The sequence below is a fragment of the Leucopleurus acutus genome (assembly GCF_964270905.1).
Source record: "Leucopleurus acutus genome assembly, chromosome: 5".
NCBI lineage: Eukaryota > Metazoa > Chordata > Mammalia > Artiodactyla > Delphinidae > Leucopleurus > Leucopleurus acutus.
Genome location: NC_139147.1, coordinates 13,182,214 through 13,210,045, shown reverse-complemented (window position 1 = coordinate 13,210,045; position 27,832 = coordinate 13,182,214). Strand labels below are relative to the sequence as shown.

General features: G+C 43.4%; 1 long non-coding RNA gene across 1 annotated transcript; it reads right to left on the bottom strand.

The window, feature by feature from the left end:
• Positions 1 to 5,335: 5,335 nt before the first annotated feature.
• Positions 5,336 to 27,742, bottom strand: LOC309962648. Its single transcript, XR_014326255.1, has 3 exons — positions 27,674 to 27,742; positions 25,634 to 25,726; positions 5,336 to 5,439 (listed from the first exon to the last, which is right to left on the bottom strand). It is a non-coding gene; the product is annotated as an uncharacterized lncRNA (long non-coding RNA).
• Between the last annotated feature and the right edge of the window lie 90 nt (positions 27,743 to 27,832).

Below are 27,832 nucleotides of genomic sequence, written 5' to 3'. Positions count from 1 at the left end.
GACAGGTGCATAAAATAAAATACACAGGATTACAAAGGAAATATCATTGAAACTCTACTCACAAAATGTACTTCAAATTTGTGGTATGTAATATATTAGCTCTTTTGTTAATGCATTAAATAACAAGCTCTAGTGATGAATCTAATTAACTGCTCTGATTTCAAGGGAGTGATGAGTATAAAAAATGTTCTGCATCAGATGCAATGTGATATGAAATGCCTGGAGTTCCCACGGGTTACACAGCCATTGGTACGCTTTGGTTTGTTGTCTCATCATAATTGAAGAGGATGCTCAATTTCAGTCGGAGGTTGGTGAAAATAACGACCTAATTTCTCTCCCAGCTAAGTTTAAGACCCCCTGAATTCTATCCAAGGACACCTTGAGGACACCAGTTAAGAACTGAGGGACTTCCCTGGCAATCCAGTGGCTAAGACTCCTCTCTTCCAGTGCTTGCATTGCAGGGGGTGTGGGTTCGATCCCCGGCTGGGGAACTAAGATCCCACATGCCCCGTAGCCAAAAACAAAAACAAAAAAAACCTCATGAGTGTGAAGCTATCTTACTTATCCTGAAAATAGGTATAGCACGAAGGGCTGTATCTTTAGGATCTTGCTGAGTTCAGGCGAGACTCATTTTCTTTGAAAGGCCCAAGTTTACTAACTGATTCTTTTGGGTGAGTTAGTTTGGGAGAAGGAGATTCACCTAGGCTCCCAGTATCTGCCTAAGGCTGAGTTATTAATTGTACAGAGGGAAAAACACCTTTATAGCGGGGAACTATCCCAGACATCATAATGTAAATGACCACCGCAAGTGTCCAACGTTTCAAAATAGTAGTAGTAGGACACACTGAGATCCCGTCACTCCAGACGCAAAATGTGTAAACAGAATAATCTCAAGTAAATAATCAGATAAACCCAAATCGAGGGACCCTGTACACAATTACGTGCCTCTTCTCTTCAAAAATGTCCATGTCATGACAAAGAAAGGCTGAGGAACTGTTCCAGATTGTAGGAGATTAAAGAAGTTGACAGTGAAATGTCTTGCTTAACCCGTGACTGGAGCCCAGCTTGAACACAAAGGTTTATAAAGGATATTACTGGGACAACTGGTAAAATCCAAACACGGAAAATATATTACACAATAATATTGTATGACTATTTTCTTGAATTTGACGACTTTCCTGAGATTATGTAAGAGAATGTCTTTGTTCTTAGGAGATATACCCTGTATTATTTAGAGGCAAAGGGGACATATTAGACTTAATGGTTCAGCAAAAATAAGTCTCTTTATATATCAGATAGATAAATAGGTACAAATATTGGGTGCATATATACACATATATACATATGTATCTATACACAAATATATACATATATTTCTATATACATGTATATACATAAATATATACATATATGGAGGGAGAAAGAGAGAGAGGGTTCATGAGCAAATGAGGCAAAAATCTAACAACTGGTGAATCTGGATGAAAGGTATAAAGAAGTTCACTGTGCTATTATTGCAACTTTTTTGTGGGTTTGACTTTTTTCCAAAATACAAAGTTAAAAGCAATTAAAAAGCCCACCATCCAGAGTCAGCTGTTACAAACGCTTCAGCTACTTTTAAAAAAGTTTTATTCATTTATTATTTATTTTTGGCTGCTTTGGGTCTTCGTTGCTGCGCGTGGGCTTTCTCTAGTTGTGGCGAGCAGGAGCTACTCTTCACTGTGGTGCGCGAGCTTCTCATTGCAGTGGCTTCTCTTGTTGCGGAGCACGGGCTCTAGGCACACGGGCTTCAGTAGTTGTGGCACACAGGCTCAGTAGTTGTGGCTCGCGGGCTCCAGAGCGCAGGCTCAGTAGTTGTGGCGCACGGGCTTAGTTGCTCTGCGAAGTGTGGGATCTTCCCGGACCAGGGTTTGAACCTGTGTCCCCTGCATTGGCAGGTGGATTCCTAACCACTGTGCCACCAGGGAAGCCCCTCAGCTACTTTTATCTCTGATCAACACCAGAGTCTCTGCAAATTAGCTAATGCACGGTAGAAATTAGTTTTCATCGCGTAGTCATGGCGCTCAGATGTGGGGATTAGCTGTTTGAGCAGGGGATAAGAATCCAGCCAGTCCTGTGGCCTGAACTTCTCTGAATGGCACCCAGGGTTTAGGATTCTGAACCACCCACATGTGCAGGTGCTCACTGGAGGCGTCTGTTCCTGAGTCCTGAGGCCTGACACCGGAACTGTAATCAGTGCATCCGCCCTGAGTGAACCTTTCAGAGAGAGAGGGTTTGGAGGCTGAGGCCCTACAGCCCAGACTACGTGGACTTCCAGAAGAGGCGTCTAAGGGTTGCTGGGTCAGCCTGCTCACGAGTGCATGTGGCAGAGTTCAGTCTGAGATGTGGCTTTTTCAAGACCTTCTCTTCCTCCTCATTATTATTATTTTATAGCTTTACTGATATACATATACCTCCCATTTTTAGTCAAGAGGTCCATGAATTTTGTAAATACACAGTCCTGCGACTGCTATATTCGTTTCAGAACTCTTTCATCACCCCTAGAAGTCCCCTCCTGCCTCGTTGCTCTCATCGCCGCCCCCATCTGGACCACGAAGTACTACTGATCTGCCTTCTGTCCCTATGGCTTTGCCTTTTCTAGAATTTCCTCTGAATGGAGTCATCTCAGGATGTAAACTTCTGTGTCTGGCTTCTTTCACTCAGCATAATGGTTCTGAGATTCACCTCCTGTGCTGTGTGCTATGGTTTTGATTCAGATTACCTAATGATTAGTGATGTCGGGCACCTTTTCATGTGCTCATTGGCCATTTTTAAAACTTCTTTGGAGAAACGTCTCTTCAATTCCTTTGCTCATTATATAAGTGCATTGTCTTTTTTTTTTTTTTTTTTTTTTTTTTGCGGTACGCGGGCCTCTCACTGTTATGGCCTCTCCCGTTGTGGAGCACAAGCTCCGGATGCGCGGGCTCAGCGGCCATGGCTCACGGGCCCAGCCACTCCGCAGCATGTGGGATCTTCACGGACCGGGGCACGAACCCGTGTCCCCTGAATCAGCAGGCGGACTCTCAACCACTGCGCCACCAGGGAAGCCCCTGTGCATTGTCTTTTGATGCTGTTGTTGAGTTGCAGGAGTTCTTCATATATTCTGTATATTAATCTCATATAAGATACATAAATTGCAAATATTTTCTCCTCCATAGGTTGCCTTTTTACTCAGTTGATAGTATCCTTTGGTACACAAAAGTTTTAAATTTGGATGTAGTCTTTAGTCTTTTAAAGCCTGAAACACTTCCCAGGCCTTTCTTTACCTTTCATGACATTGACATTTTTGGAGAGTACAGGCCCTTATTTTGTAGAATGTCCTCAGCTTGGGTCTATATAATTGTCTCCTCATGATTTGGTTCAGCTTGTGCATTTTTGGCAGGACGGGCCCAGCCTCTCCGCGGCATGTGGGATCTTCCCAGACTGGGGCATGAACCCGTGTCTCCTACATCGGCAGGTGGACTCTCAACCACTGCGCCACCAGGGAAGCCCCACAGATTCTTTTTTACTCAACGTGTTATGACATCTATAGTCATTTTGGTGAACTTTGTTTGATTGTTTTTTGCATGTAACCATATATCTGGATATCACTCTGTATCAGTTCATAGAGTTCTTCCTTGTTGGTTTTTATAGCAATGTGCTACTTCATTGTGTGGACATGCTATAATTTATCCAAACAATTTCTTACATATGGACATTTAAGTTGTTTTGAATATTCTGCGTTACAAATTATGCTGTAATAAATAACCATCACAGTTTTTTTTGTATTGCTAGAGGTAATTGAGGGTAGTACCCAGAAGTGCTATTTCTAGGTCAAAGGGTAAATACTCTGTAATTTTCTTAGCTATTGCTCAATTCCCCTCAGCAGACGTTGGGCCATTTTGTGGTGCCCACTTCCAGCCTCGCCACGGAGTGGTTTGTCAAGATATTGCGTTTCTGCTCTTCTGATGAATGACAGGTGCATTGTCACTTAGGTGTGTCTCATCGTGTGCAGAGAGGTTGCATCCTTCCACCACTTCCAGTAAGTGGCTCCTAAGACCTTATTTTAGAGAAATGGCTTCCATTCCGGCTCCAGGTGCTTATTCTTTGGCCCCAGCCCCTCTCTCCTCCCTGTCTAGACAGATGAGGTCTGTCAGACTGTAGGAATGGGATCGTCACTAATATCACCATCGTCGTCAAACGTGCCCAAACGTGAGAGGGCACTCAGTCCACCGGCACCAAGGGGGCGCATTTCCGTGCAGCTGGACAACTTGCACAGCCCTCCCTCTCACTCCTGTCTCGGCCTCCACAGCAACCTCCCCCAGAGGGTACAGAGAACCCTCCCTGCTGAGTGCTGAGGCAAAGGGGCTCGGAGAGACGAAGCAGCTCACTCAGCCAGTGAGAGGAGAGTCCAGTCCAGAGACCATGGCATAGAGTCCTAGTCAGTGCCTGCAAAGTCAGGGAACTGTCCCCAAGACTACTCTCACTTCTGACACCAGAGGCCAGCTCAGGGTCCCCACAACCACCGCCAAGTTCAGTGACTCACTAGAAGGACCCTCAGAACTTGCTGAAAGCTATTATACTCACAGTTACGCTTTATTATAGCAAAAAGATACAGATGAAAACCGGCCAAGAGAAGAGACAAATAGGGCGCAGTCGGGAGAGGTTCCTACTCAGCGTCCGGGTAAACAAATGTAACTGATCAGGACACTATGGGGCCTGCTGAGGACAGACCCCTCCCCCCACGTCCTCTGCTTTAGCTCCTCTCTGAAGCGCCTAGATAACAGTATCTGATGCACATTTCCTGAGTTGTTTTACAGATGCTAAAACCACCACCAAATGGAAAAAGCGAACTATATGATGACCATGAGCACACAGCCCCTGGACCTACTGGAGCCTAATGACTGATACTGTTACCACCACTCGCCATCAACCAATCAGAGAACAGTGCATGAGCTGATCACTCACCCTGGGACTCCCCTCCCTCATTTTGCCTTTAAAAACACCTCCCTGAGTGCAAGTGTTTTGAGCATTAGCTGCACTGGACTCTTTGTCTGGTGCCTTACAATAAACGCCGCACTTTTCTTCACCACAACCTGGTGTCAGTAGATTGGCTTTACCGCCAGCCCCTGGGCAAGTGGACCTACATTTGGTTCCACAACACAAAGGCACTCTTATCAGGCAGGAGAGCCTAAGGGCTTAGAGATCACCTCTGCGGAGCTGAGGGCAAAGAGCAGATCTCTCTTTGGGCAAGGGTAAATCTTTATTACACAATGCCCTTTCCTTGTGATACATTCATACAAGGGAGGGTACCTGCTCGTGACCTTGGAGGAAGAGTCCAGCCTCTGCGCCCACGTAACTGGCATGAAGAAGAATCCCACTTGGCTAAACGGCAGGACTGGGAAACGGACAGCAACAGCCAGTCTGCAAGAAAAGTACAGTAGACTGGTTATTGAGAATTCACAGCCAGTGTTTTTCTCCACTCATCAAATATGGAAGAAAAACGTCAGTTTGACCCCACTGGGCTCTTGCGTCAGGCCCAGCTGGCCTCGGTATCATTTCTGACTTCATTGCATCCAGAACCCATAGGTAGTGCCAATTTTCAGTTTGGGCAACACATAATTTTAAAAAGAAAAAAAAAAGGGGGGAATCTGAAAGATTAACAAACCTCTTTCTTCCATCTAATTACATTTCCCAGTTGAGGTAATGTTACAATGAAGATTGCCTTGCAATTTGTACAAAAGGGGTAAGTTCACAGCTTTATTCACTGTGGGACTGTTGTTGACACTTGCAAAAATCTTCCACCTCCAAATCAGACAAAGGTCAATTGAGAGGAGGCCGCCAAGCCTTACTATTTAGGGATGGGGGAGGGGAGAGGAAAGGGAGCAGGGGATTGGGGGTGGCGTGGCGAGGGGGGCTGGGAGGGAGGAGAAAAAACTTTTTGGTTCACCTCACAGGCTTTCTCCACACACTGGGCTATCCTGAAGGAAGAGGACAGAGTTTGTTTTCTCTCGAGGTCCTCCAGCCCACCCAGTGTCCTTCTCAGGATTTCCATGCTCCTCCAGCCTTCCTTGGATAGGATGCCAGGGCCACAGACAGATGTTTTCTTTCTTTTTTCCTTTTTTTTTGGGGGGGTCACGCCTTGTGGCTTACAGGATCTCAGCTCCCTGATCAGGGACTGAACCCAGGCCACGGCAGTGAAAGCCCGGAATTCTCACCACTAGGCCATCAGGGAACTCCCTCAATGATATGCTTGGTCTGGGGCTTCAGCTGACACTCCCAGACGGGGGTCTGTTACAGTCTTCCACATCTGGAGGTCTGTGGATTCATCCCAGACACCTGATCTGTTCAACCATCAATTTCATGGCTGACTCTTTCTCTGTGTCTTCAATGTGAATGTGACTCAGTCAAAATATGACTTCCCGTCACATGAGCCATTCTGGTCGCCCTGAAAGGGAAGCCCAGCATCTTGGGCTTCCACAACTCCAGTTAGATACTTTCCTTCTTTCTCCAGTTTTAAGCATCTGGGAATCTCAGCCAGGCCTAAAATCAGAGGTCCTCATCTATCACCTCAATTAATGAACAATAAATATTATACACCCGGCTGGTTTCTATGTAAAATGTTTCTAGCACCAATTCCATTCCATTGTGCGAGGGGAGGGTGTTGGTGGCAGTAGGGAGGGTGGTTCCCAACACTATCCAACAAGTCTCCAGACACCAGCTCAGTGTCCCACAATTCAACTCTATTCTGACACTGCCTACTCAGAGATGGCATCATATCCCACAGGTTAAGGGCTCAGTCTCACACGCCTACCCCCTTCCCCAGCTTCGGAAGCCAGGCATAAGGCCAGCTCATCACCTGTGCTTCTGACCAACCAGCTACAGTGTCGATTGGAGGTTCCAACAAGACCCCTCCTTGAGTTTGATTAATTTACTAGAGCAGCTCACAGAACTCAGAGAAACATTTAATTCACTAGATTACTGGTGTATTATAAAAGGATATGAACAGCCAGATGGAAGAGATTCGTAAGGCAAGGTATGGGGAAGGGGTGTGGAGTCTCCATGCCCGCTCCAGGCATACCATTCTCCCCCCATCTCCAAGTGTTCACCAGCTCAGAAGCTCTCCAAACCCTATCTTTTGGGGGTTTTCCAGAAGCTTCATTTCATAGGCATCATTGATTAAGTCATTGGCCATTGGTGGCTGACTCGACCTCCAGCCCCTCTCCCCTCCCTGGGGTTGAGGGGGTGGGACCAAAAGGTTCAGCCTCTAATCACGTGCTCAGTTCTTCTGGCAACCAACTCCCACCCTTATGGGGATCCAAAAGTCATCTCATTAACATAAAAAAGAACATTCATCCTTCTAGTCACTTAGGAAATTGCAAGGATTTTAGGAGCTCTGTGTCAGAAATGGACGAGGACCAAGTATATATTTAATTACATTACCATACCATGACCCAAATATCCTTTTTTTTTTTTTTTTTTGCGGTACGTGGGCCTCTCACTGTTGTGGCCTCTCCCGTTGTGGAGCACAGGCTCCGGACGCGCAGGCTCAGCGGCCATGGCTCACGGGCCCAGCCGCTCCGCGGCATGTGGGATCCTCCCGGACCAGGGCACGAACCCGTGTCCCCTGCATCGGCAGGTGGACTCTCAACCACTGCGCCACCAGGGAAGCCCCAAATATCCTTTCTTTAGGAAAATGCAGAATTGGGGATCATAAGTATCCCGCATTTTGTTTTGACATCAATTGATTTATTCATCAAATACCTACTGAGGGTTTCCTCTGTGCCCAGCACTATGCTGGCACTGGCGGCTTAATGATGAGCAGGGTAGGCGAGGTCAAAGTTGAAGAAAGGCACCGCTCTGAGATGGCTTTCAGTTATTTTTCATTCTGAAGGGAAAAACTCTCTGAGAACTGAAAACTCTACCTCTGTCTTGTCAAAAAATAAACTGAGGTATATTAAATGTTTTAAGAGTTTGAGCAAAAATTAATTTGAGTTGGGCAGCATCCAATCTAGGAAATGGAAAGGAGTTCTGAGGAGCTGTACAAAATGAAAGACTTTTATAGGTAGAAGGGAGCAGAAACAAGGACGTTATACTAGGCAAAAATGCCAGGTGGTTAGAGCAGGTTACTTTCCTTTCGAGTTTGTCAGGCAGATTACCTAACTAGTGCTAGGAGTCAGGCGATTCTAGGAATCAGGTGATTCCTGATTGACCGGTTAAAGATACCATTTCTAGGAGAGCAGAAACTGTAATTAAGTTGTCTTGGTTTGGTGACATGGGGCTTAACATAAGCGACTCCATTTGGAGCCTGTTGTCTTGTTTTTAACCGTCTCAACCAGAGGTGAATCTTACATCCTATAAAATTTATCTTAGTAGTATTTTTAATAGTTAAGCATTTTAAAAATATATAATAAAATATTTTTGAAAAAAGATTACCCAGTACCCTAGCATGGTAAATTCAAATGGCCCAGAAGGGATCACAGGTAAGTCAACCGCTCCTTCCCCCAGAGCTGGTAGGAGTTGTTTAGGCTTCAGGCCTGCAGGGGGACCTCCTAGCCAGCTCTCCTTTCTCCTCAGGCCTATTCTAGATCCTTGGACCTGAGGGCTCTGGCATGCTGGGCAGAGGGGGTGTGGCGGCAGGGGTGAGACAAGTCCCCAGTCCCCAAGAAAGGCCTTGGGTTCACATATCCAACCAGCTGTTTGGGGTAGGGATGGAAGTTACTCATTCTCAAATGCTTATGGATGCCAGACACTGATCCAGACATTTAGCTGGGATACATCACCTTCTTGCAGGTGAAGAGCTGGTAAGAGGTGGCTGCATGAGTGCCTGGTGTGAGAACCAGGGCAAAAAACCTTCCCCCACCCCACTATTCTTAACTGCATACTAAACAGCTTCCTGTTGGCAGGGGGGGCAGTGCAAGTCTTTTCTTCCTTAGTCACCTACAATGCAAGGGATTTGTAGCCACCACCGATGCCTCTGCATGAACAAAGGATCCCTGAAGGATGTTATACTCTACTTTTCTTCAACAAAAACTGACCTTGCAACACAGGAATCCCAGTGAACTACCGATTTTTCATCTTTAAGCAGTGCTGTACGCTGCCAGTTCTAGACAAGGAGCCATTTCTGATTTCTAGAAGACTTCTTGCAGCCAGTGGGTTGGAGACGGGGCCTGGCTGTAAAGGACTGAGAGTAGAATTCAGTTACAGGGCCCGCTGTCCTGGGGTTGCCTCTTGTGTTGGAAATTACCCGCTGTGAAACGACGTTAAAAACAACCGCTCTTCACTCTTCACTCTTCACTGTTCCTTCCTTCCCTCCTTCCATTTATTTTTAATTGTGGTAAAATATATACAACATAAATTTTACATTTTTAAATTTAAATTTTTAAATTGTGGTAAAGTACACATAACATAAAATTTACCATCTCAGCCATTTTTAAGTGTACAGTTCAGTGGCATCAGGTACATTCACATTATTGTGTATCCACCACCACCATCCATCTCCAGAATTCTTGCCATCTCACAAAACGGAGACTGTGTACCCATTAAACAACTTCCCATTCCCTCCTTCTTCCAGTCCCTGGCAACGACTACTCTACTTTCTGTGTCTATGAGTTTGACTATCTAGATACTTCACATAAGTGAAATCAAGCCGTATTTGTCCTTTTGTGTCTCACTCAAAAGCATAGCGTAGGGCTTCCCTGGTGGCGCAGTGGTTGAGAGTCCGCCTGCCGATTCAGGGGACACGGGTTCGTGCCCCGGTCCGGGAAGATCCCACATGCCGCAGAGCGGCTGGGCCCGTGAGCCATGGCCGCTGGGCCTGCGCGTCCGGAGCCTGTGCTCCGCAACGGTAGAGGCCACAACAGTGAGAGGCCCACGTACAGCAAAAAAAAAAAAAAAAAAAAAGGATAGCGTAATGTCCTCAAGGTTCACCTGTTGTAGCCTGTGTCAGAATTTCTTTCCTTTTTAGGCTGAATAATATTCCATTGTATTGATAGACCACATTTTGTTTATCTATTGATCTGTCCATGGACATCTGGGTTGTGCCCACATCTTGCCTCTTGTGAATTATGCTACTAGGAACCTGGGTGTACAGATACCTGATCATGTCCTGCTTTCAGTTCTTTTGGATGTGTACCCAGAAGTGGAGTTACCCTCCTCACTTTTCTTAATTACAAACTAAATGACTCTGTGCTGGGAAGAGAAACTCAGGATGAACGTGCAGTCTGTTGGATGTTTACCACCAGTTTGATAACCCAGCCGAAGGCTTCTCATTTACAAAAAAGAGAAAAAGGGATTTCACCTTCTCACAGTTTTGTATAAACTCCCACCCACTGACACACTTTCAAACATACCTCATTTCTGATATAACTGTCCTCCCTCTCTCCCTCTCTCCTGCCAGAAATTACAACCACCACAGATACCATACTCTTATGAGGTACTTTGCCTACTCAACGTCAGAGCTGTATCATAGAAAATTAGCCCTGAAAAGCAAATACCCCTTCACTGTAGGTATGGACTTTCACACAATCTCTTGTCTTAGATTTACGTAAAAGATCAAGCTCCGTTTAAGAGAAAGAACAAAGAAAAGATGGTGACCAAAAATGCCTGAAGTGGATTAAACAAAAAATAGATCAGCTGCTCAAGAGGGAATAGGAAACAACTAGCAATTCACAGACTTAGAAAGTCAATAAACACAAGGAAGTGTGCTCATTTGCATGAATAATCAAATAAATGGCAATTTAAAATGAGATCTTATTTTTACCTCTCAGACTGGCAGATAAAGAGACCGGTATTATGGAAGTTTGATGAGGCTGTACGGAAACAAACACTGAGGGTGGGGATGGAAACAACTGCAACCTTTTTGAAGCACAATTTGGCAAAAAAACCCCTATGGCTCAGCATTTACGCTTTTAGGAATCTGTATTTCAGAGGCATTTCACAAATCCATAAGAATACCCGTACAAGTCCATAAGAAAACATGCAGCCTCTGTTCTGATAGCAAATAACTGAAAACTTCCACGTGCCCATCCAAAGATAAGTTCAAGTCCTAACAATTAGCACCTGTGAATGTGACCTTATTTGGAAATAGGATCTTTCTAGATATAATTAGTTAAGATGAGGTCATACTGGATTAGGGTGGACCCTAAACCAATGTCTGGTGTCCTTATAAGAAGAGGAGAGGACACACACACATACACACAGGGAAGAAGGCCATGTGCCCATGGAGGCAGAGATTGGAGTGATATAGCCACAAGCCAAGGAATGCCTGGAGCTTCCAGAAGCTGGAGGAGGCAAGGAAGACATCTTCCTTAGAGCCTCTGGAGGGCTCAGAACTCTGTTGACACCCTGATTTTGGACATCTGTCCTCCAGAACTGTGGGAGAATACATTTCTGTTATTTTAACCTATCCAGTTAGTTATAATTTGTTATGGCAGTCCTAGGAAAGTAATACAGTAGGGGATGGCTCAATAATGATACATACACGTGACTAGGGATGGGTGTGAGACCCTCAATCTATTCCTTATTATGCTTTGGATTTTTTTTTTTTTTTTTTTTTTTTTGCGGTACGCGGGCATCTCACTGTTGTGGCCTCTCCCACTGCGGAGCACAGGCTCCGGACGCGCAGGCTCAGCGGCCATGGCTCACGGGCCCAGCCGCTCCGCGGCATGTGGGATCCCCCCGGACCGGGGCACGAACCCGTGTCCCCTGCATCGGCAGGCGGACTCTCAACCACTGCGCCACCAGGGAAGCCCTATGCTTTGGATTTTGAACTATGTGAATATAGTTCCTTTTATAAAAATAAAATTTAAACAATTAATAAAATATCATTCTACTTCTTTCCCTATAACCTAGTTGTTTGGGTTTTATTTATTGCACTTTAAAGTTACAGTAATGGAGGACAATTATGTTGAGTTTTTTCATAACATTTTGAATTGGAAAGATCTAAGAGATTGCCTAGTGTGGTAGGCAGAATAACGGCTCCCAAAGATGTCCACATCCTAATCTCCAGAACCTGTGAATATATTAGGTTATATGGCAAAGAGGAATTAAGTTCACAGATGGAATTTAGGTTGCTAAACAGCTGACCTTAAAATAAAGAGGTGTGACTTCCCTGGTGGCACAGTGGTTGAGAATGTGCCTGCCAATGCAGGGGACACGGGTTCAAGCCCTGGTCCAGGAAGATCCCACATGCCGCGGAGCAACTTACCCCGTGAGCCACAACTATGCGAGCCACAACTACTGAAGACCGCACGCCTAGAGCCTTTGCTCTGCAACAAGAGAAGCCATTGCAATGAGAAGCCTGTGCACCGCAACAAAGAGTAGCCCCTGCTCGCCACAACTAGAGAAAGACTGCACGCAGCAATGAAGACCCAACACAGACAAAAATAAATAAATTAACAAATAAATTTATTTATTTATTTTAAAAAATAAAATAAAAAAATAAAGAGATAATTCTGGCTGAGCTGGGTCAATGTAACCACAAGGATCCTACAAGTGGGAGAAGGAGGCAGAAAAGTCAGCGTCAGAGTGATGCAATGTGAGAAAGACTCAATTGGCCATTGCTGACTCTGGCCTTGAAGATGGAGGGAATGGCCATGAGCCAAGCAATGCAGGCAGCCTCTAGATACTGGAGAAGGCAAAGAAGTGGATTCACCACAAGACACTCCAGAAGGGAACACGGATCTGTTAATACCATGGTTTTAGCCCAGTGAGACCCCCAACTGACTTCTGACCTCCAGAAACACAAGAAAATAAATCTGTGTTGTTTTAGAACACTAAGTCTGTGGTAATGTGTTATAGCAGTAACAAGAAACTCATCCATCTTGTCAACCCCTCGTTCTGTAGAAGAAGAAACTGAGATACAAGAACACCAGAGAAAAGAATCAATACTCTACCCCAGATGTCCTGGTTAATAAGGGTGTTTTCACTATAAAGTGTGTACACGAATAATTAGAGGATAAACTTCCTTTCACCTCATACACATTTTGTCAAAATCAAACTTTCCTGGAACATTTAAAAAATGATTTGCTCTTTGAAAAATTCAGCATATTAACATTTCTGGAACATTTCTCATCTTAAAAGCAAAAATAAACGGTAGGGACATTCCACACTCACTCTCAAACCAACTTATTAAGAACCACTTTTTTAGGACTTGCCTATGGTTCGCCATAGTTTACCGTCCTGAATTGTAATTCCTCTGCTATTCCCAAATAAACTCATTGTCCTGTTGAAATAACTGGCTCTTAACAAAACCAAACTGAACAACTTTTCCTCCCAGCGGAACTGGTTTGACTTCCCTTCCTGGTAAAACTGGACTAAATTTCTCACATCAAACCAATGCAGTTTTTATTCCAATGCAAATGAAGAGCTTTATGAGAAGAAAAACATACCATGCTGGTTCACACACAACGAACTGCATATGTAACAGGATTGCTATAAACTTAAATACCTGTTAATTGTCAAGAGTAATAAAAAGGTCACTTCTAGAATTAATGTGATTCTGAACCCTGTTATATAAGGCATTAAAAGGTTAACTCAAAGCACGTTTGTAAGAAAACTGGTAAGGGCAAAAACAGCCTTGATCAAGTGGCATATGAAAGAAAATTATTGTTATTTTGAGTAACAGAAAACCAAACATACCCTAGAGACCTTAGGTATTTAGTGTGTGTTTTGTTTGAATCCAGACACATGGGAGTCTTACAATGTTTAGTTACTTTAATCATGCTTAACATGTAAAATTAGAATAACCAAGTAAGAACAATGATGTCATTTTAGACTTTAAAACAAATTTCATGGTGTGGGTCAAAGAGTGCCGGCCTGGAATCTACCCTGGTTCGAGTCGGGGTTTTGCCATTTCTAGGCTGTGATCACCTCCCCAAAGTCTTAATTCTCAGTTTGTAAATTGGGGATATGCCTGGCCTCCTAACAGGCGCTTGTGAGCACAAAGTGGAATAGGAAGTGTGAAAGCAATTCATGGACTTGACTGGGCGCCAAGGACAGTCTTGTGTAGGAGGGCGGAGCTCGGAGTTGACAGGAGATGATAAGGCCTTGGGCACAGATACCCCTACAGTGTAAAACACCGGCCCTCTCTGGCAAAGAAAAAGTAGAGACCTATGACAATACAAGCAGTTTCTAGTTCAAGTTCATAATCCAGTCAGTTCTTTGCACTGGAAATTGCCCTGCTGCTGGTACTGGCCTGACCTTGCCAGTGACAAACGGGCACCTTAATCTACTGCCCTGAACTTTCTGTGGTTTCCTCCTCAGGATGACTTTCTCTCCTTACTTTGTGTACCAGTTAGGATGCTTTAACAGGCAAGTGAAGAAAAGCCTTCTCCAAATGGCTTAACCAGTCAAGGGGTGCGTTATCTTGCAGAAGAGATCCAGAGAGAGGATGGTTCCCGTTAGTTAACTAATGCGCTGGAAATGCTATCTTTCAGCTTGACCATCCTCAGCTTGTTTTTACTCACATCATGTTTGCAGGATGGTTGCCCTAGGACATCCAGGAGAAAAAGCCAGACCAATTCTTTCTGTAAATCTTTTTTAAAGAAAGAACATTTCCCAGAAGCCTCCAAATGACTGCCCCCCACGTCTCATTGACCCGAATTGAGTGGGCGTCAGGCTTACCCTTCTACTCCTCACGGACATGCAGAATGGGGTGACCCTGGCAGGTTTACACAACCAGCATTTTCTCCAGTCACACAGGTGAGGTTAGACACTGGAACAAAATCAGGGTTCTGCCAGTGTGGAATAAAGGGAACAGGACAGTTGGGCAGGCACTCAACAGTGCCTGCTGGAATTGGAAAACAATCTTTATAGTTCTGTCTACGGTAATGGCATAGAAGTTGAAAGGGAAGGTCCATTATTACCTTTCTTATCTTAGATATTGAAAAGACATCACAAACTGTGTCCAAAATGAATCTACTGATCTTTTCCAAAGAAAACCTGCTCCATCTACAATCTTCCCAACCATCTTAATTAATAACAACCTCATTCACTGAGTCAAAACCCTGGAATCAGCCTGGACTCCTCTCCTCTTGCACCCAATATTCTAACCATCAGCAAATCCTATTTGTGTTGCCTTCAAATTACATCCAACTCGGGACTTCCCTGGTGGTCCAGTGGTTAAGACTCCATGCTTCCACTGCAGGGGGTGCAGATTCAATCCCTGATTGAGGAACTAAGATCCCACATGCTGCGTGGCGTGGACAAAAAACAAAAAAATCCAACTTGGGGCCCAGGAAACAAAGTGTGGCAGGAAGTTGGGGGAGAGGCTCTGCATAAAACCCAGCCATGCTCTGGTACCAGAGACGAGGGAGCATCTGCAGGAGCACCCTTGGCCTAGAACGGGGTCCCCATGATGGGAAGCTGCAGGAGTGACACTTCTCCAGGTGGCTCTATGGACTACGGATGGGAACAAGAAGCCTGAGCAGAAGAGGAAGGACAAGGCCATATGGGGGCTGCAGCTGACATTCTGGTTTGTGGGCACTTGTGAGCTGCTACTTTGGGCATGCCCAGAAATAACTAAGGACACGGGGTGATGAAGAAAAGGGCTAATTTCCAATAGAGCTGGTGAGGCTTCTGCCAGGAGGAAATGCAAACTGCCTTTATTTTGTGCCCACAGGCTAGTTAGGCGCTTTGGTGCTATAGGCGGTTAACTCCAAATGTATATACAGGAAGTCCCCTACATACGAACGAGTTCTCTTCCGAGAGCATGTTTCTAAGTCCAGTTTGTTCGTAAGTCCAAAAAAGTTAGCCTAGGTACCCAACTAACACAATCGGCTATATAGTACGGTATTATAATAGGTTTATAATACTTTTCACACAAATAATACAAACACACACACACACACACACACACACACACACACACACACACACACACAAGAAAACATTTTTAATCTTACAGTACAGTACCTTGAAAAGTACAGTAGTACAGTACAACAGCTGGCATCCAGGGGCTGGCATCGAGTGAACAGGCAAGAAGAGCTACTGACTGGAGGAGGGACAGGAGGTGGGAGATGGTAGAGCTGAAGGGTCGTCAGCAACAGGAGACGGAGGGCTGCAATTCTACTCACACCTGACGTTGATGGAACGCACGTTTGCCTCTTTGAAAGTTCGCAACTTGGTTCGTATGTAGAGGACTTACTGTAATGGGGATATGTTTTGAAAATATTAAACCACTGTGTTTTGTTTCCCTCTTAAATCACATTCCCTGGCAGTCTTCCATCTCCAAGTTTTTTTGTTTGTTTTTTGTTTTTTTTTTTTGCGGTACGCGGGCCTCTCACTGTTGCGGCCTCTCCCGTTGTGGAGCACAGGTTCCGGACGCGCAGGCTCAGCGGCCATGGCTCACAGGCTTAGTTGCTCCATGGCATGTGGGATCTTCCCGGACCGGGGCACGAACCCGTGTCCCCTGCATCTGCAGGCGGACTCTCAACCACTGGGCCACCAGGGAAGCCCTTCCATCTTCAACTTTGAGCCACCAACCTCTTTGTCCCAGGGAAGGAGAGCTTGTTTACTCCTAGAACAAGGAAGTAATGGCTTTGAGTACCAAAGATGATTTTCCTGAGGCCGTAGCATGGGGTGAACAGGCATCCTGGTCTGCCTACGGCAGTCCGGACTACTCTTGTGGTCCTGGCATTATTATTATTATTAACCCATTTAAGCATCAAAGGTATCCCTGTCTGGACAATAAATTAGAGTCATCCCCACCTTAGAAGATAATAGTTTGAAAATCTTTTGTTGAGAAGAAAGGATTTTCTAAGTCCCTTTAGCATCCATTAACACATCAAGTATCAAGTTTTGCGAAAAGACAATAGGATTTTACTTGAGATCAGGGGTAGCAAGAAATCAGGGTAGAAGGTAGACCAGTGGTTCTTAAAGTGTGGTTAGCACCAGCAGCAGCAGCATCTCCTGGGAACGTGTTAGAAATGCACATTCTCAGGCCCCATCTCAGACCTGCTGAATTAGAAACTCTGGGGGTGGGGTTGAGTCATCTGTGCTTTAATAAGCCCTCCAAGGGGTTCTGATGCAGCGGAAGTTTGAGATCCTCTGAGGTGAAGAAAGTAAAACACTCTTCCTTCAACATTACGGGAAGGGAGGGAAAAGGAGGGCGCCGTAGAGCAAGCAAGTAGCGTGTGCCACTCGGGTCCTCACTTCCTCCCTCCCTGTGAGGGCTGAGGGCTGAGGGAGAAACACCCAGATGCAATGGACGATCTTGACAACTTTAGGAATGCCGGTGGCATTCATACAACGGTGGGTGGAGGAGGAACAAAGTTTTAAGAGAGGGTCCATGTGGATACATTTCAACATGGTGCCAGGGCAGGGCAGTGGGGTGTAGAGGGAGCTGTCAGGATAGGAAAGTTGGAGCAGTAAAATGTGGCCTGTGCCTAGCACCTGACGTTCCTGTGGGCCCCCTTGTTGGGATACGAAAAGGCCGAGTTGACTGGGGACCAGCAGAAGACTGGGGGCAATGCAAAAGAAGTGGAGATTTGGTGACAAGATGGCAGTGGTCGGAACCACAGATGATAGTGGTAGGACGGGTCACGCCATAGCTGTCACCGGTCCAGAAGCAGAATGGACCAGCTGCTGTGCAGCAGAAACCAACGGGGATCCTGATGACAGCACATGGATAGGCAGTGCCCTCCTCTATTGCTGCCTGACTTCTGCCAACTAGATGCCCAGAGTCCATCCTGGGGTGCAACAGCAGGAAAGGGAGGAAACTCGGCATTTACACGTGAGAGAGAAAACTGTCCACGTCCACTATCTGAGGAGGGCCGTCTGGAGAAGAACAGAGGGGCCTGAGCATCTACCTCCTGGGGAAAGTGTCTAGCATTCATGATAAAATAATTGAGCAATTTTCTTGTAGACTCTGATGAGATCGAGAGCTCCCGTGGGCTGCTAGACTTACTGGCGTGTCTTGTTATGAATCACCCGAATTGTTGACCATCAGGCTGGTGTGAACAGAGAGTGTTTCACCCGACAGGCCTGTCTTGAAGCTAATGTTAACAAAATTATCTAGTAACCTTTACTTCTACCAAAAGTTTCCACCAAAAGGAAATATCTGAACTGGTTTTATTGGATGCCTTGTTCCCCTGCAGCAAGTTTAAAATAAAATTTTATGTGTGCTCATAATGAATTCATATCTGAGAAAGTTGTTTTCACATCTGAAAGAGATTGATTTAACCTAAAGCAGTGGGTTTCAAAGTGTGGTCCCTGGGCCAGCAGCATCAGCATTAGTATTACCTGAGAACCCATTAAAATTCAAATTCTCCAGCTACACCTCAGGTCTAATGAATCAGAAACATGGGGAGGAAGCAGACTTCCCGCTACGGCCAAGTGAAATGGTTAGCAAATCCTCTCCCCAGATAGCAACCGTAAAGCTAAAAAAAATTGACAAGAACAACATTTAAGTGCCCTGGAAATTGACCAAAGACGTACGACAATCTGAGAAGTGTTTATGTCTGAAAACTGCTGAACTTCGGATAAGAATAGTGGATATCCGAGGCATGCTTGCCAGTACTGCTTCCATCTCCTCCAGCCCAGTGGGTGTGGAGGTTCTGCCAGGGCTGGCCAGGCCGTGAGGACTGGCACTTATGGTGCTGTGATTAAAGGGGTCTCAATTGATCGGGTGTAGTGGGTGATGCTTACATCCAGAGGCATTGTTAATGGAAGTGATGACAGCCTTGCCTTTCAAGACATATTACAGAAAGTCCTTCAGACTGAAAGGAAGTGACATCAGATTGCAATTTGAACACATGGAAAGAAATGAAAAGCACTGGAAATGGTAAATATGTGGGTTAATATAAAAGACTCTATAAATATATTTTCCTTATTTCTTCTCCTGATTTCTTTAAAAGACATAAGATTGTGTAAAGCAATAATCATAACACTCTATTGTTGGGTTTATACTACATATAAATGTAATACATATAACTGTAATAATATAAAGGTGAGAGGAGAGAATGGAGGTATACTGGAGCCAAGTTTCTATATTTTACCAGAATTAAATTAGTATTAATCACAACTGGATTTTGGTAAGTTAAGATGTTGCAATCTATAGAGCAACCACTAATAAAATAAATTTTTAAATAGTAAGAAAATTAACAGAGGAATTTAAATGATATTCTAAAAAAATTTTTTAACACAAAAGAAGGCAGTAAAAGAGGAACAGAGAAACAAAGAAGATAAGAGATGTATAGGAAACAAACAGCAAAACGGCAAAAGTAAATCCAAACATATTATTAATTACATTAAATTTGAATGGTCTACAATCCAATCAAAGAGCAGGGATATTCATATTGGACAAAAAGGGTAAGAGTCAACTATGTACTGTCTGCAAGAGAACACCTTAGATTCTGAGACATAAGTAGGTTGAAAGTAAAAAGATGGAAAAAGATATGCCATGAAAACGGTAACCATAAGAGAGTTGGAGTAGCTATACGGGTATCAGCTAAAATAGATGTTAAGACAAAGAAATATTACTAAAGACAGAGATGTTCCAAAATGATAAAAGAGTCACTACATCAGGAAGGTATAACAATTATAAATATATATGCATCTACTACCAGAACCTCAAAAACATGAAAGAAAATGGAGAAAATTAAATGGAAATGTAAACACAAATAATAAATGTGGAGAGGGTGTGGACAAAAGGGAACCCTCCTACACTGTTGGTGGGAATGTAAATTGATACAGCCACTATGGAGAACTGGCATGGAAGTTCCTTAAAAACCTAAAAGTAGAGTTACCATATGGTCCAGCAATCCCACTCCTGGGCATATATCCAGAGAAAACTCTAATTCGAAAAAGATACATGCATCCCAATGTACATAGCAGTACTATGTACAATAGCCAAGACATGGAAGCAACCTAAATGCCCACTGACAGATGAATGGTAAAGAAGATGTGGTATGTATATATACATAATGGAATACTACTCAGCCATAATAAATTGAAATAATGCCACTTGCAGCAACATGGATGGACCTAGACATTATCATACTAAGTGAAGTCAGACAGAGAAAGACAAATATCGTATGAATCACTTATATGTGGAATCTAAAAAATGATACAAATGAACTTATTTATAAAACAGAAACAGATTCACAGTCATAGAAAACAAACTTATGGTTTTGCCACAGGGGAAAGGGCCAGGGTTGGGGGGGGGCAGGGATAAGTTAGGACTTTGGAATTAGCACATACAAACTACTATATATAAAACAGGTAAACAACGAGGTCCTACTGTACAGCACGGAGAACTGTATTTAATATCTTATAATAAACTATAATGGAAAAGAATCTGAATCACTTTGCTGTACACCAGAAACACAACATTGTAAGTCAACTATACTTCAGTCATTAAAAAAAGGAAATGTAGACAACACAATAATAGTAGTTGGAGATTTCAATATCCCACTCTCAATTAGTTATAGAAAAAGCAGACAGAAAATCAGCAAAGGTAGGGAGGACTTAAAAAACACTATCAACCTACGCAACCTAATGATATATGTAGACTATTTCACCAAACAACTGCATAATCACATTCATTTCAAGAGCAGGTGGAACATTCTCCAGAAGAGATCAAGCGCTAGGCCATAAAACAAATTTCACTATATTTAAAAGGAGTGAAATCATACAGAGTCTATTCTTTTAACTCACCGTGGAATTAAATTAGAAATCAACAACATGGGACTTCCCTGGCGGTCCAGTGGTTAAGACTCTGCCCTTCCAGTGCTTGCACTGCAGGGGGTATGGGTTAGATCCCTGGTCAGGGAACTAAGATCCCACATGCCGTGTGGCATGGCCAAGAAAACCCAAAACAACAACAACAACAACAAAAAACACAACGGAAGGAAATTTGGGGAATCCTAATATTTGGAAGTTAAGCACTATATTTTAATGCATGAGTGAAAAAAGAAATCATGAGAGCAATTAGAGAATATTTCAAATTATATTAAAATGAAAATGTGACGTATCATGTTATGGGTGTAGCTAATGCAATGCTTAGAGGGAAATTTATAGTTTTAAATACCCACACTAGAAAAGAAGAAAGATTTCAAATCAATAAACAATGCTTCCACCTTAAGAAACTAGACAAAAGAAGAGCAAAATAAACCCAAGGCAAGCAGAAGGAAAGACATAATAAAGATTAGGTTGGAAATCAGTGAAATAGAAAACAGAAGAACAATAAAGAAAATCAGTGAAACCAAAAGTTGGTTCTTTGAGGGGAATTCCCTGGAGGTCCAGTGGTTAGGACTCCACCAGAGTTTGATCCCTGGTTGGGGAACTAAGATCCCACAAGCCGTATGGTGTGGCCAAAATACAAAAACAGAAACATAAGTTGGTTCTTTGAAAAACATTAACAGAACTGACGACTGTTTAGTAAAGATTGAGCAAGAAAATAAGAGCAACAAAGAAATAGGCAAAATCAGTAATGACGGCAGGGACACTACTACCACCCCTATAGAAATTTAAAATTTATAAGAAAATATTATGACCAACTCTATATCAACGAATTACACAATTTAGATGAAGTGGACAAATTCTTTAGAAGACATACATTACCAAAACTGAATCAAGAAGAAATAGAAAATCTAAAATGAATTCTAATAAGAAACTGAATTAGTGATGAACAATCTTCTCACAAAGAAAAGCCTGAGTATGGATGGCTTCTCAATTCATTCAATGACACCAGTATTATCCTGGTATCAAATAAAGACATCACAAGAAAATAACATTACAGATATTAACAAACCAAATTCACAACACATACAAAGGATTATATACTCCGTTCAAATGGGATTTATTACAGGAATGCACGGTTGATTAAACACGTGAAACTCTATCAATGTAGTACACTAGATAAATAGAACAAAGGACAAAAACCACATGATCATCTTAATAGATGCAGAAACATCATTTGACAAAAGCTAACATCCTTCATGTAAACAAACTAGGCATAGATGGGAATTTCCTCAACCTGGATAAAGGGCATCTATGAAAAACCTACAGCAAATATCACACGTAATGGTAAGAGACTGAATGCTTCCCCTAACTATTGAGAACAACCCAAATATCTCAACTCTCACCACTTCTGGTCAACATTGCACTGGAGGTTCCAGCCAGTGTGATAAGGCCAAAAATGGGAATAGACTGGCATAGACATTTCATCAAAGAAGATATATAAATAGCTAATAAGCACATGAAAAGATGCTCAACATCATTAGTCGTTAGGGAAATGCAAAATAAAAGTACAATAAAATACCACTACATACTCACTGGAATGGATATAATAAAAAAAGATAAATAATAGCAAATGTTGGCAAGGATGTGGAGAAAGTGGAACCTTTGTCTTGCTGATGGGAATATAAAATAATGTAACCACTGAAATATTGTTTGGAGGTTTTAAAAAAATTGGACAAAAGTTAAAAAGCAAACTAAAGAGAAATGAAACTGTATGTCCACACAGATGTGTATACCAATGTTCTTGGCAGCATTATTCATAATATTCAAAACCTGGAAATCACCTTGCATTAGTCTGCTAGAGCTTCTGTAACAAAGTGGCTTACATAACAGAAATTGAATTGTCTCAGTTCTGGAGACTAGAAGTCTGAGATCAAGGTGTCAGCAAGGTTGGTTCCTTCTGAGGCTGTGAGAGAGAATTTGTCCCATGCCTCTCCCCCAGCTTCTTGGGGTTTGCTGGCAATGTTTGGCTTTCCTTGGCTTCTAGAACCATCACCCTGATCTCTGCCTTCATCTTCACATGGTGTTCTCCTTGTCTGCCTATCTGTGTCCAAATTTCCTTTTTATAAGGATACTAATCATATTGCATAAGGGGTCTACCCTACTCCAGTATGATTTCATATTAACTAAGTTCATTTCCAAAATCCTATTTCCAAACAAGGTCACATTTCGAGGTGGTTAGGACTTCAACATATGAATTTTGGAGGGGACACAATTCAACAACACAAATGTCCACCAACCTGTGACTGGAAAAACAATTTATGGTATATTCGGCAATGGAGTACTCTTTTAGACATAAGGAGCAAACTACCAAAATATGCTACAACATAGATTAAGCTCTAAAACATTACGCTAAGAAGCCAGGTGCAAAATCATACGCTACATACTGTATGATTCCATTTATAAGAAATGTCCAGATAAAGCAAATTTATAGAGAAAAACGTAGATCAGTGGTTGACTAGGGCTCGGAGTGGGAGAATGGCTTAAGCAAAAACCAGATGACGAAATCTCCTATGCTGATGGAAATGTTCTAAAACTGCATTTTGGTAATGGTTGCCAATTACATAAATGTACTAAAAATATCGCTTAAGTGTATACTTACAATGGGTGAATTTTTTATAGCATATAAACTATATATTAATAAAGTGCTTTTTTTTTTTTTAAAGAAAAAACTTCTGGGGTTGGGGACCAGCAATCTGAGTTTTAACAAGCCTTCCAGCTGATTCTAAGGTATATTAACGTCTGAGGATCACTGCTCTAAAGAGACTGTTTAAACCAGACGAACCCGAGAAAATGTCATTGATGCTTAAGTCTCACCAGTTTCCTACCCAGAGTGGTAGGGAATCGTGAAGACAATTATATCCCCTAAAGCGAACGAGTAACTACATTTTCCTTACAAATCTGAATAGCACGTGTGTTGAGTTTGATATAGAGCCTACACTTAGGGGTGACCCTGGGGTTCACATCTGTGTCCAAAAGGACACTTCCAGCTCAGCACTTCGAGGTTTCTCAGGCACCCAGATGCACCCTGACCTCACCCATGAACACAATCAAGCTGCTTCCTGCTAAAACTCCTTTTGTGGCTTCTTATCTCGTCAGTTAGAAATTGTTTCGACCTCATGTAACAGAAACCTGGTTATGCTTGTTTAATCAAATATAAGTTTATTTTCTTCATGGGATGGAAAGTGCCAAGGTAAGCAGCCTATTTCCAGTGAAAACCACTGTTGGTATCTTACGTATCTTACAGCAATGTAATGTGCATTTACTGTTTAAATATATGCAATTTGAAGATGTGAATATAATTGGGCCCAAGCACACTGTTTTCAAAAATCTCCCAGGTGGTTCTGAGGTGCAGCCACTGTGGACAAGCACTGTACCCAACCCAGGTGCCTCTGATTCACAGTTGAGTTCTAGAGAGAATTACCCAAGATGATACAGTGGGCCAGAGTGGGCCTGAGCCCAGGCTGCAACTGCTAAACAGAGACCGTATGACAGGTTATAGCCAAGATTATTAAATATACAGCTAACTCTCAATTAGAGTTTGCAAATTTCTAATCCCAGGCTGTTCACTCCTGTTTACTAACAATATAAATTAATTTTTATAATTTTCCCTCTCCAACTTTCAAAAATGCCTCAGAGGGCTTCCCTGGTGGTGCAGTGGTTGAGAGTCCGCCTGCCGATGCAGGGGACACGGGTTCGTGCCCAGGTCCGGGAAGATCCCACATGCCGCGGAGCGGCTGGGCCCGTGAGCCATGGCCGCTGAGCCTGCGCGTCCGGAGACTGTGCTCTGCAACGGGAGAGGCCACAGCAGTGAGAGGCCCGCGTACCGCAAAAAACAAAAAACAAAACAAAAAATGCCTCAGATACTTCGTGATTCTGGGATATAATCTTCTCACAGTGTTTACTGGTAATAGCTTCCAGTTTTTGGAATTTACTAGCATTAAATATATGCAGGTAGGACTAGCTAATACTGCCTTTAACTGTTTTTAATTTGCTTCCTAGTTATTTTGTTTTTATTTTTTGGCTGCACCGTGCAGCATGTGGGATCTTAGTTCCCTTACCAGGGATTGAACCTGCACCCCCTGCATTGGAAGCGTGGAATCTTAACCACTGGACCACCAGGGAAGTCCCTGCTTCCTAGTTATTAGTGCATTTATTTCTTAGCATTTAAAAAAGCCTCTCTTGGGACTTCCCTGGTGGCGCAGTGGTTAAGAATCCGCCTGCCAATGCAGGGGACATGGGTTCGATCCCTGGTCTGGGAAGATCCCACATGCTGCGGAGCACCTAAGCCTGTGGGCCACAACTACTGAGCTTGCGCTCTAGAGCCCGTGCGCCACAACTACTGAGCCCGCGTGCTGCTACTAAAGCCCGTGCGCCTAGAGTCTGTGCTCCACAACAAGAGAAGCCACCACAATGAGAAGCCCGCACACCGCAACGAAGAGTAGCCTTCGCTCACTGCAACTAGAGAAAGCCCGGCGTGCAGCAACGAAGACCCAATGCAGCCAAAAATACAAATAATAAATAAATAAATATTTTAAAAAGCTTCTCTCTTTGTACTTTGCTTCTTTTATATTTTCCCTAGTTCTGACATTTTCCTACAATTCATATAAAAACATATTTTTCATCAACAAAGGTCCTGGTGATAATCCCTTTGTGATGTGTGATGTGAAGGAAATTAAAAAACTACTTATTTCCTGAGCATGAGGAAGGTGTAAAGGGGGGAATCACCTTGGGATTACAGAAGAAAAAAATGATTTGGGGAAAGAAAGAGATGAGATAAAGGAGAAAGGGGAAGAGTGAGTCCTAAGAAAGGAAGGAGAGGAAGAGAAAAGGATGGAAACGCCAGACCGAATTTCTGGTCTACCTTCTTGCTTACCTCTTAACCACAGAGGTCCCCAAACACCGATTTTCATCCCCAGGAATGCCAGAATGACACACGGTAAACTGCTTATTCATCCGCACAGGCTGCCTTAGAAGCAAACAAATACTGTTCAAGATCACATATTTATATTCCTTAACCTTGTTCTAGAAGGAGGGGTAAAATTCTGGGTGGAAGCATTTTCTTGGCAAAACACCCCCCAGGGGAAACATGGCCTGAGAGGAACAGAACAGGGTCCTCTAAAGTGTGGGACCCCCTTGCCCAGGTGTGAGGGCGGTCATAGGAATAAACCCCAGGGGTCCTCTAATCCTGCATGACACAAGCCCTGGCACTGACCCAGGCTTTGTCTACATATCTCAAAAGAGGAGGGACTCAGGATCCCAGGGCCACTCTGTACATGGGCTGCTTTGTTGGCCAGCGAACTGAAATCTGATTCCAACTTCCTGGAATTTTGAAGCCAAAGAGAAACTCTGGCCTTGGGCAAAGACCCTGTGGTTGGAATTTGCACATTTATGCAATTGTCTAGCACAAGTCAGCTATCTGGAAAATGCTAGTAAGTACAACAAGCAAAATTACAAAAATGTATACTTTCAAGAGGATGATAAAAAAATGTGGATTGTGTATCTCTGACAGAAGATGCCTTTGAGTCCAAGGGTGTAATTCAATAAATAAGTAATGGACAGCCAAGATGTGGCTGAATCAGATTCTGCCTTGTTTCACTCTGGCCTTGAACTACGTGTCAGTGTTTCATCATCCTTACAACTAAATCCTCCCTACGGAGCATTAGAGGGAAAGGCAGATTGCATTGGAGTTCATGGGGAGATGGGAAGGATTTCAATCCCACAAAACAAAAACAGAAATCCCCAGTAGCCAGAGCTCTTCTCCCTTGGGTGTGTCCCTTATTGGGTCCCCTTGACTCCAAGTTTCTTTTCGGGATGCTTTCTCTATCTCCTCTTTGGAGTCAAGTAGGTCCAGCTCTTGCCCTCAACTTGCATACTTCACTGGGCATGAACAACACCTGCAAGTCAGAGTTTCTCAAAGTGCCAGCATCAGCGCTACCTGGGCACAAGGTAGGAATGTAAATTCCAGGTTCCCACCCCAGACTCGCTGAGTCAGAAACATAGCAACCTGCAGTTTAATGAGTTTTCTGGGTAAGTCTAAGGCATACTTCCAGGTTAAATTAACCTCACCTCTGAAAACAGTTCACTCATCTTTGTTATTCAGGCAGCCCCGAAGGGAGGGAAGATGAAAATCCTTCTCTTGATGCTCCCCTCCCCAGCCCCCTGGTTTATCAAACTGTTCTGCCAACAAAAGTATGTGTGTGTGTTGGCGGGGGGAGGGGAATTCTCATTCTAAGCCAAACTGTGGCAGACAAATGCACATGTATCGTAAAAAAAATTTTTAAGAGAACATTAGTAAAAGTTTAATTTGCACTCCCCAAAGGTACCCACCCATAGTCTCTTGTACATCTTTCTAGATTTCTGAGCGCACAAGTAAATATGTGTATACTTTTAAATAAAAACCCACAGAAGTAGTTTGTACTGTTTGCTCATTTCATGTTTTTGAAGTCTTGTCCTTGAAGGATAAGAAATACTCTGAGGTACGGAGGTATCATAAATTATTCACCCCTTCTACCCTTTTCCTTGACATTTGGGGCAGCAGAGTCAGACAACACGCAGAGGCATGGAGAAATCAATCAGTTGACATTCTTTGGTATTTTCACGTTTGCGGCCTTGCCAAACAGGAAATATTCGAAAAGAATACACAATTCTGATAACCAAGTAACTCTATACGTTTAGGACTACGAAAATTGCGGGGAAGAAAAGGTGAGACCAGGGGCTGAGATGCGTGGACTTTACATACCCTCCGAAACCCAAAACACAAGACAATTAAAAAGTAAAAGCTATCAAAAGCACCCAGCTTGACAGTCCCAACTTTTAAAAAAACAAATGCGACAATATTATGACCAAAGTCAGTTATAACTAACTACATTTCCAGACAAAGGGACTTCAGATCTTCAAGGCGTGCCGCGTATACCTCATTTTCCTTATTTTGTGTACTGCAATCCACGGACTACACCCTTTGGAGGAGAAGGGCTGCTGTTTTTCGCCGTTCCAGGTTTCTGGGCGTTTTACGGGCGCCGGGCGGAGGGAGCCGGCAGCGCGAAAGGCAAGGCGCCCCCAGCGGCCCTTTGGC